The sequence below is a fragment of the Chrysemys picta genome, chromosome 2, assembly GCF_011386835.1.
Source record: "Chrysemys picta bellii isolate R12L10 chromosome 2, ASM1138683v2, whole genome shotgun sequence".
Lineage (NCBI taxonomy): Eukaryota > Metazoa > Chordata > Testudines > Emydidae > Chrysemys > Chrysemys picta.
Window position 1 is genome coordinate 276,090,695 of NC_088792.1, and position 9,842 is coordinate 276,100,536.

Below are 9,842 nucleotides of genomic sequence, written 5' to 3' on the forward strand. Positions count from 1 at the left end.
CATCTGAATTTTATATGTGGGAAAGACCTATGGGGTGAAATGGCTCCTCAAAATGAGGCAAGTCTGAGAGCGGTGGGTGTTATTGATCCAGCTGATGGGGATAAGGTAGCTTTTGTGTTGCATATATGCATGTTCGTGCCATGTATGTAAATGAGAAAATTGAATATTAATCAAATATGCAAATAAATGCATGTCGTTTGCATGTAATCTTCAAATTGCGAGGCCTTCAACCTTTACTTATATGGGAGTTACTTTAGATTTACAGCCGTGTTAGCAGAAATTCAGACCTATTTTGCCTTTCTCTGCTCCTAACGTTCTCATGGTAATATTGCATTTACTGCTCAGTTAGCGTGCCATACCACAGTGAGTTAATCAAGTATTTCTATTGCGGGACCAAAATATTCATATATATAGGTAATGAAGTTAATCAGCATCATTTGGAACATTTTGTCTTCATAGTCATCAACTCCCACTGAACGGCATGAGACTCCCATTCAGTGACAGTTTAGGGAAGGCCAAGAAATCGAGAGCAAGCCAATTAATTTAAATGTTATTTCACCGAAAAATGATAAAACAAAGAAAAGCACTACTACTGTAGAAAAAAGGTAGGTAAAAGAGCCACGACTGAATCCTGATGGGGACACATTTCTAATTATATTTGGCTTCAGATGCTAAACTATTCATATGGCAGATTGCTTCCTTTGCCAAAAGCATTTGAGAACTCCAGTAAATTAAAGTAGGAGTCTCTAAAGTTTAAACCTTGTAATATACAAAGCCATATTTCATACACATCAAGTGCTTTTCAAAATCAATGCCAACCATCTCGGGTAGAGGAGATATCATTTTAAAACTTGGTAACAGCTGTGATGGATTTATTAGCTCAAAAGCACACTGATAGGGAAATAATGTTTGATGTGGGGTAATACATTCCATCAGTTCCATTTCCAGTGGAATTTATTATTTAAGCTCCTCTAGCTAAATATGAAAGAACAAAATTATAGGGAAATTGCTGTGGTTCAACTCAGAATATATTGAGACAACTATGGCTTTTTGTCTAGGATTAAAAGGGCATGTAGGAAGATGTATTAAATGCTAGGGCAGCAGCTTCTAATCCCTACAAAAAATAGACCTTTTTTCAGAGCATTTTCCACTTCTAAGGACTAGAGAATCCCACTTTTCTTTCAACTTAGACCTTAGAAGCAGAAAGATCTCAAGAGCAACCTCAAAGAATGTCACAGATATAGGGGCAGGAGCAGTAATATTAATAAAATAAAATCTTTGGGCAGACTTGAAATATATCAACTCTTTTTAGATACTAAACTTACCTCTCCCTTGCTGGAAACAGATACATGAACTTCAAAGATGTAATCAAACCTGAACTTCAGGCTTTGAATTCTGGAGAGGAAACGACTGTCCTCTCGTATAAAAGAAAGGGAGTAGGTGTATTACTAAACATATATGTATTTAGTAGTATGTCTAGTATGATTATGTTGATAGCCTAAGATGAGAAAACCTTCACCATTTTAAGTAAGGAGGACCATGGGCCTGGTCCAAAGCCTATTGAAGACAATGGGAATCTTTCCACTGACTTAAGAACAGTCATGTCAGACCAATGGTCTATCTAGCCCGGTATACTGTCTCTAACACTGGACAGTGGTAGATGCTTCTGGCAGTTGGAGGTTTAGAGACACCCGAAGCATGGAGTTGCATTCCTGACCATCATCAGCCATTTTGTCACCCAGTTTAGGGAGATCCCATGGTAACTCTTTTCAGTCAGCTTTGGACTTAATGATAGTAATTTTGTATTAGTTACAAATTTTGCCACCTCACTGTTCACCCCCTTTTCCAGAGCATTTGTGAGTATGTTGAACAGCACAGGTCCCGGCACAGATCCTTAGGGTCCCCATTATTTAACTCTCTCCATTGGGAAAACTGATAATTTATTCCAACCCTTTGTTTCCTATCTTTTAACGTATTACTGACCATGACAGGATCTTCCCCCTTTTCCAATTACTGTTTACTTTGCTGGAGAGCCTTGTCAAAGGCTTTCTGAAAGTTCAAGTAACCTATATCAACCGGATTACCCTTGTCCACATGTTTGTTGTCTCCCTCAAAGAATTCTAATAGATTGATGAGGTATGATTTCCCTTTATAAAAGCCATGTTGACTCTTCCCCAACATATCATGTTTATATATGTGTCTGATAATTCTGTTCTTTACTATAGTTTCAACCAATGTGTCTGGTAATGAAATTTGGCTTATTGGCCTGTAATTGCCAGGATCACCTCTGCATCATTTAAAAAATTGTCATGACATTAGCTATCTGCCAGTCATCTGGTACAGAGGCTGATTTAAGCAATAGGTTACATGCCAAAATTAGTTGCTCTGTAATTTCGTATTTGAATTCCTTCAGAACTCTTGAGTGAATACCTCTGGTCCTGGTGACTTATTATCAATCAGTTAATCAATTTGTTCCAAAACCTCCTCTCCTGAAAAGTTTACAGTCTTTAAAATAGACAACATGGACAAGGAAAGGATTATTATCCCTATGGTACAGCTGAGGAACCAAGGCACAGATATTAAGCAATTTGCCTAAAGCCACACAAGCTGTGGCAGAGGGGAGAACTGAACCCAGATCTCACGGAGTCCCATCCAATGCCTTAACCAGAACACCATCCTGCCTCTGTTTAAAAAACACGTTTTTAATTTTTCAGTGAAAAGTTAATTCCATTTTAATATTCTTCTGCAGCCTAGTAAAACCAGACTCAACACATTGGCCTTGTCTACACTTGTGGTTGGGCATAGGGAACATGTAGCTATGTGCCGCCGTGGAAGGCAGGCTGTGTCCACACTGCAGTGTGCAGCTACATGCCGCAGTGAAAGGCTCTGGCAGCCGCGAGGCAGCAGAGAGCTGCCAGAGACTTGCCCCCAGGGCCGGCTCCAGGCACCAGCTTAACAAGCAGGTGCTTGGGGGTGGCCACGGGAGAGGGGCGGCACCTGCGGCAATTCGGGGGCGGCAGGTCCCTCACTCCCTCTAGGAGCGAAGGACCTGCCGCTGAACTTCCGCTGCCGATCGCGGCTTTTTTTTTTTTTTTTTGCTTGGGGCGGGAGAAATGCTGGAGCCGGCCCTGCTTTCCCCACGGCTGGAGTGTTTCACTGAGGCAGGGAACGGCTCCAACTGCATGGCAGCAGTGGGACACTACGCTGCTACAAATAGCAGTGTGGACATGGGCGGCACTACTTGGGCCTATTGAGAGCCATGTAGGCTATATACCCTAGGGTTCTAGCATGCCTCGGCTTTTATTCACCTAAACAGTGCCTTGCCCTTTACCCAGGAGAGCTGGGCATGCAGTGTCTGTACTTTACACACCAGCTCAAGTGTCAACCTACCCTCAGTGGTACTGCACGAGAACCAGGAAGTGAGTAACTAGAAAAAGCCTAGCAGCGACTAAAAAGTGAACGTTTCTCCTCTTTTTTCATCGTCCAAGCTGAGCGGAATGGAAATAGTAAACAAGCAACATAAAGGATGAAAAGTAAATTATATTTTGAAATCATCTGTACACGTCTAGTAATCTAAGCTGTTGTTAATAACATGAGTAAGGACATTTTTTGGCCCAGCAGTAAGCTGGAGGTTTAATCTCCTATTGATATTTAAGCTGATATACAGACTGCATTTCTATTTACTTGATTGATTCTTACAGCTGGAGGGAGTCAAGTCCCCTGTAAATTAGACATTTATTTTCTAGAGGTGTCTGTTAGATAAATGTTTCTGTAAGCAAAATACCTTTATTTTTAATTAGAGGCAGTAGGTCAAATTCACTGGTGGCATAAGCTGGTGGGACTCCAGGGAAGTCAACATGAATGGTGAATTTGGCCCTGTAAGTATTAATGTGTATATGATTCTTTGGGTTCAAGGAATTAGATTCAAGGGGGGGAAAAGGGGGGACTATTTTACGGCCCAGAAGTCACATGGCTCTCTGAGGGGCACATATTCTCTCAGGAAATATTGTAATAGTAGCATTAACCCAGACACGTTACAGGTACTGAATATTTTTATGCCTAAGAGGTCAGTCATCGGCAGGGACCGATTCAAAATTCAGGGGATGGGGCACCCACTTTGAATATGTACTTGGGGGCCCATCTGAGTACTGCTACGCCCCTTACAGAGTTATGTCGGCCTATGGTTTAAAACAGGAACTAGTGATTTGGGAGGCTTCAATTTCAGAAGCCTTGAAAGGGCCTGTTTTTCAGACAGCACTGAGCACCTGCCTTCTGAAAGCCATTAGTCCTCCCCATCATGCATAAAAGTAACAAGCTTGAATGTTATAGTCACCTTACAAGGCATGAGTTGGAGGCTCCATTCCCCCTTCTAAAAATAAATCACTTGAGGAATAGGGCTGAAAAGCAGACAACTATTCAAAACTCCAGCGCCACTTTAGTCTCTGAACTCCACATGTAATGGATAGACATCTCCTTAAGCATTCTCTTTAAAAGCTTCCTGTCAAAGTTTCTCCAGACTACTTGACAAATCAACTTTTTACTACATTGAGCCCAGCAGGGGGAAGGTACCGCAGCTTATGAGAACCAGCAGCGAAAGAATTTCTCGTTCATTTCAAAGAGCAGCAGCCAGAGATAGAGAATGGAAATCAAGTTCCTCTCTTCAAATCGGTACTGTTGTGATTCTAAATGATGTTGTCTCAAGCATAAAGGATATAGTTTGATTTTTCACATACATCGTATCCCCAGCAGGTTCTGAGATCGGGGGAAAGTACTTTGACAAGGGAGCTCCACTAACATTGTGTTTGTGTGGTTCTGATTCACGTAGTTAAGGAACAGGGATGTATCCAAAATATTACACATGAATTTATATAGTGGTTCTGAACTACTTATCTCTTGACTTTGAAGAAAGTAGTTCCGTAGATTAATAAAATGAGTCATTTCTTTTAAAATCTAATTTACCATTTATACTCTCCCCCGCCCCCCCCCCCTTTTTATTTTTTTTGCATTTCATTCACTTTCAGCAGTGAAGCTAGACTTAACAGGCTCTTCTGTATTCGCACAATGCCTTGAATTTAATTAATGTCAGGAAATGTCGGCACCTACTGCGGGTGGATCTGTGGTTCTAGGATTGGACTCCTGAGTCATCTCAGGACCCATATGTAAATCTGTGGTAGAGCTCATCCTCGAATCGAGGGATCGCCAATGATGATGATGATATTTGCAGTATACTATTCAGTCCCTAAATACAGTCTCTGTGTTCTGTATACGCTCCAGACAGGATATTATCTCAAATAAAGCTCAGAAACAAAACTGGAATTCAATCTGTGCAGAAACCTGTTTGCTCATCTATGGTTCAGAGCCTTTTTTAGTTGATTCTTTTTCAAATAATGAATGCCTCTTGCTCGAGATCTGTGATTCCATACATACAATACAATTCTGTCTGGGTTTCCAATATTGCTATAGGATGTTTAAATCCAAACAAAATATAAGGGAGGAGGGGAGGTTTGCCTCCTGAAAAAAAAATCTTTTCATATAAAATCTTATAAAACCTAAAAATCAATGGCTATTAGCCAGGATGGGCAGGGACGGTGTCCCTAACCTCTGTTTGCCAGAAGCTGGGAATGGGCGACAGGGGGTAAATCACTTGATGATTACCTGTTCTGTTCATTCCGTCTGGGGCACCTGGCATTGGCCACTGTCGGAAGACAGGATACTGGCTAGATGGATCTTTGGTCTGACCCATCATGGCCGTTCTTATGTTTAAATATTATAAACGTGCTTTACCCAGTTAGTGTGTAAGTGTTAGGCGTCAGTTACCCCTCCAGGTGCCCATACCCCTGGAATGTGTTGGGTATGTCTGCTCTGGAGCAGAAGGTTTAAACTCCAGCTCAGGTAGGCATACCTGTGCTAGCTTTGATCAAGTTAGCATATTCAAAATAAAAGAGTAGCTATGGTGGGTGGGACGGGCTAGCTGCCCGAATACAATCCCATCTGAAACCTTAGTTATATACTTGGATGGCTACAACCACCAAAGCTACTCTTTTGTTTTTAGCACACTAGCTCCATCAGAGCTAGCACAGGTATGTCTGCCAATGCTGGAAACTACAATTCCAGCAGCTCCCATGTATACATTCCCTATGCGCCTGCCATTTATCTACTGGCTTGAAGTAACTGAGAACTAACAAAAAGATACTTTGTTGCAACTAATTTTCTTGCTGGCTTGTATAATTAAGCTCAGAGGCAGAACTGAGCAGCGCAGGAATGTCACAAGATTTGGTCTGGGATGGGTGAGAAGGTTCCATGCTTCAGGGTTGGGAAGGAGTGTTCCCTCCCTGCATACCGCAGTTTCAGAAGAGATTAAAAAGTTCCTGCCTGCTCAGATTAATTGGGCTTCTATACAGGCAGCACAGAAAAGCTGGTATATACAGCAGGCCTGGATCTGGACAGGGCTGAATCTCCCTTTCCCTGCTGTGGATGTACACATGTGCCCATGATTTTGGATTGACAAACGCTCCCACTATGTACCTCTTGCTGCTCAGCTATGCTCCCCACCTGCCACACACAAATGTAATCGCCATAACAGATATGGAACCAACATACTGTTAAGATTCCAGTCTCCATGGTGTGTTTGACTAGTTCATTAACACATCTCAGCTGTGTGCCCCAGACACCCAAGGCTTGTGTTACTGGATCATTAACACACACCACCTCACATCTAGGTGGTACAAGGAAGCATACTGTTGAATTACAAAGGCACAGCTGTGCAGTTTGCAGATGTGTGCCCTTGCAGGGTAGAGATATCACAAATACAGTGCAGGTGAGTTTGTTTTTCCTCTTTAGGAATTATTAATGGCAGAGCTGGAGAGAGTCAAAGCTCCACTGGCAGGTTTCCTGCAAGGTTCGGTGGTAAGGAAACTATTTTTGGAAGACACCTCTATAAAATAAAACACTAAAGATGAATCAATTCCTCGTCTCTCCTACAGAGCATGACGTTTCCTTATTTACTTATCATGCAGTTATAAAGAAGTTTAGTTAGACATAGCCCGTAGACATAAGTATGATGGACAGGGATCCCTTTCCAGCTGCACTGTGATCAGCAGGTTGATAGATTAGCTAGTCTAGACAGGACAAGTGAACCAGGTTTGGAAAAAATAAGCACAACCCTCACACACCCCTTGAACCTATGACCATTTCCAGAACTATGAAGATGCTAAGTATTCAATTAGATTCATCTTGCCCCAAATAAGCTTTCATTTTTATACCCCTCTAGGTGTCTAGAGTCTCAGACCTGCTACATTTCTGTATGAAAAAATATTGGTTTTGATTCACAATAGTATTTCAGGTCTAACTGTGCAGTGTTCCTCCTGGTACAAAAGAAATTAGACTGTTTAGGCAGAGTTCACACCACCAAGTAGAAACACCTGTCCCCACACTCTCTCATCATCACTGGGCTTTGGCATCCCTGCCCACTGCTTAGCAAGTGAGGCTCAGTTTAGGGCAACTCCATCAATCAGGGGATGTGAGGCCCAGTTCTGCTGCCCTTTGCTCGTACAATAAGGATAACAACATTTTATTACCCTTGCACTCAAATACTAGAATGATATGTAACCTAACACCAGCGAAAACTGATCATTTTGGCAAAACCACTCAATCATGCCGCACATCTAGGGAGAGTAGGCGTGTCTATGCAAACACAGTCTGTTTCCCCATGCACCAGTAGATGTCAGGAGAGAGCTCATTCAGACCCTGCTTACATAAAGAAGGGAGAAAAGGGACTAGTTTTAACCCAAGTATGGTTTGATTTCTGTGAGAAAAATCAGAACCAGAAGCAACTGTGAAAAAGTAAAGGCTAGTAAAAGTAGAGTGCCTCATCAATTCAAAAAGAAATTATATAGCCAGCATAGGCTTTGAAGTGGCAATGGTATGAAATAATAGATTACAAATCTCTGATTCGCTTTAAAACACTAACCACAGCCCCGGACATAGCTGTGACAAACACTGACATCCCTTTGCCATTTTTTTTCGTGGATGACAGAAACCTGCCACATTTCAATCTGAGCGCTGCACTCCTGTCTCCCAAAGGCGATGCTGCATGTTAATGCTTCTCTGCGATGTACAGTGCCGTTTCTATTGGGCATTTTTCCCCATGGCTACCTATCTGCAGCAAACACGCTGTGAAAAGCAGCAGCCTTTAATGGCTGCTTTGGGGAGCAAGATCAAGCTAAAACCTGTGTAATAATGGTCTCCGCCAGGAGCTCCAGGTTACTCTTTTAGCCAAAGAAATAGAACTGGATTCAGAATGTTGGAACAAGGAATTATTATGGAAGGATACAAACAAAAACCATTGTAATTGTTTCCGTCATGGTATCTGACTCTGGGCCTCGGACTATCACTATCGGACTCACTTTGCACAGATGCTGAGGACATTCAGGCAGGATGCAATCTTGCAAGGTCAGGCCCTCTACACTCATGTACTGCGAACTGCTGAAAAGGTTTCTGCTTTTTGTAAAAAATAAACTCTTTGAAAGTGGGGATAGCACGGGAGATTCGTGAGTTCTCTCCCTGGCTCTGACACTGATTTGCTAGTAATTCAACTCTCTGCCTGCATCTGTCAGTAAAATGGGAGTGCATATCTTATAGAGTCAGTCTCCTGGACATAGTTAATCTGTCCTCTTATTATGCAGTGCCCATCATAATGGTATCCAAGCACCCATTCACGTAGTTGGCTCCCAGCGCTATAGTGAGTGTTAATGGTTGTTCAGTACTTTGATCTCAACTGAAATGCTCTCTGTAGGTGCTAAACAGTATCACATCATGTTAGAGTTGGAAAAGCCCTACCAGATTACTGAATCCATCCTACCACAAGTGCAGGTCATGGTACCCTCGCAGGGGGCACATCCCATACTCAACTGAAACGGCACATGGTAAATATTTGCATGATAAACCTAAGGGGGCAAAGATGTTACAAAGGTTTAACCATATAACTTCTCTGTGGGCCTTCTCTTTCCCCTGGCCCCAAACAATGCTGCTCCCTTGATCCCTACCCATAGCAGTGTTGTTACCAGTTACAATAACTAGCGGAGAACTGCCGAAGCTAATTAGAGAGACTGTGTGTGCGGTAATATCTTTGATTGGACTGACTTCTGTTGGTGAGAGAGTCAAGCTTTTGAGTCACACAGGTCCTGACCCAAAGAAGAGCTCTGTGTGGCTCAAAAGCTTGTCTCCTTAAAAGATATTACCTCACCCACTTTGTTTCTCTAATATCCCAAGACAACTGTACTATATTGCATAGAAACTTATTAGAGAAAACAGTCTGATCCAAAGCCCATTGAGGTCAATGGGAAGAATCTCCTTGATCTCAATGGGCATCAGGTCAGGCCCCAAGAGGTCCTAACGTTTTTCAGAAGTCTTTTCTCCTCCTTCTCCCCTTCTCGCTCAGTTGTCTTGTGTTGATGACTAGAAAGCCTTATCTCCCAGCCCAGCTTCCAGAGACAGAGTTTGGACATGCCTTGTTGGCTTGGGTCCCTCTCAGCCAAGTCAGTTTACAAAATTAAATTTGTAAATTAAATGGCTGCATGTCAGGCCCGGAGCTTTTGGAAATTTAAAGGGACTGGAATAAGATAACACAGCAAACAGGTGTGAACCTTTCATGTGCTTTGCAAAGAATGATTTTTCCATTAGAATTCCCAAATGGCAGTTCCATGGACTTCTCTAAGCTCCTGTAGTCTCACAGGAGGACCACGCTGAAAGGTAATAAGCAATCTCCAAACAAGAGAGTCAATTAATAAGTAATCTTTGACATTGTGAATCACCCTCATATGCCAAATGGATTTCTCTTTTAT